The following is a 1,395-nucleotide window of genomic DNA, read 5'->3' on the forward strand; positions in this document are numbered from 1 at the left end:
CAGTAGTTGCTTGGATCCGAAAGAAAACTTACGGATATGAAAATTGGCTAAAATTGGATAACTAAGTCTGCGGCGTAGACTTATCTAGTTTTATATTTTAGATTTGGATAATTAAGAAATCCTCCCATTAAATTAAAAATAATAAATTGGAAATTTTATCGATATCCACCTTGAAACAATTACCTTGAAGGGAAAAATTTAAATTTTTTTCAACGATTTTTATCAAAATCCCTCTTTCGTTATTGAAATACCACACTAACACCTTTTACGTAGACATAGCTGCCTTTGCAGAGATAAATGTAAGGGTAGGTCCGAATGAACATTAAAAAAAAGACACATTGATTGCATAATTTGAATATTAACATTGATCAAAGAATGACTAAATTCGTGAATTCAAGTAAATAAAACAATGGAATAATCATTACTTGAAAGGATTTTGGAATTAGGATTCAACAAGATATCTGTTGAAAAAAAGATGAGCAGAGTTCATGAGTGGGAGGAATATTCAGCAAAAAAACTTTAAACGTTCAGTTTAGTCTATAAAAATGACATATTGAAAAGGAAACTTCTTTAATAATTTATCGTGGAATAGTTTCGCTATTCTTGCACACACAAAAAGTGGGATAAAATCTATGTTTCTTTCCAATTCATCTTTGAATAAAATGAATATGCAGTGTGAGAAAGAACTGGGTGAAAACGATAATAAATGAAAGAACGTCTTTGGCAAATCCTTTCCTCCCACACATACTCGTTTTGTTGAATGTGCTCTCGTGATCAAAAAGGTAAAGCAACATGTACAGTACCTGAAAGGAGAGAGAGAGAGAGAGAGAGAGAGAGAGAGAGAGAGAGATTCCACGATCTCGTAAATAGGGACATGCATTATTAATGCAAGATATTGGAAATATCAAGTAGACTGTAGGCGACGATAGTCGTACTTTGAATGTAGTCCCCTCCTCTCTATATTTTCATCTCCAGCAGCTGCTTTTAATCTCAATTTGTAGGATAAAAAAACTGGGAACATTAAAATTCTTATTCTAGATCTAGTATTACTCTCAGACAGTTATCCTTCAGAACTTCTAAGATTATAATGCCCAACACGTACTGGACATACGTTTTTTATTTTATTTGTTGGAATAAAACCTGCTGTCTATTAAATTCCTTAGCCCTGATATGGATACTAATCACTAGCACCGTCATTCAGTTAGTTCTTTGTGTATGATGTGTAAGCCTTTTAATAATATTGACCATCCTTTGCCCCCAGATCTTCCCAGACTGGGACTACGATTGCAAATTTCTGCGAGAAGCCGAAACCCAAGGGAGAAATTAATTATGTTTTCTAATGTATTCCAGAAGTTTCATTCACGCTGTGACTAGATTACGGAATGCTTCTTCTAA

This window comes from Palaemon carinicauda, chromosome 44 (assembly GCF_036898095.1).
Source record: "Palaemon carinicauda isolate YSFRI2023 chromosome 44, ASM3689809v2, whole genome shotgun sequence".
NCBI classification, from domain to species: Eukaryota; Metazoa; Arthropoda; class Malacostraca; order Decapoda; family Palaemonidae; genus Palaemon; species Palaemon carinicauda.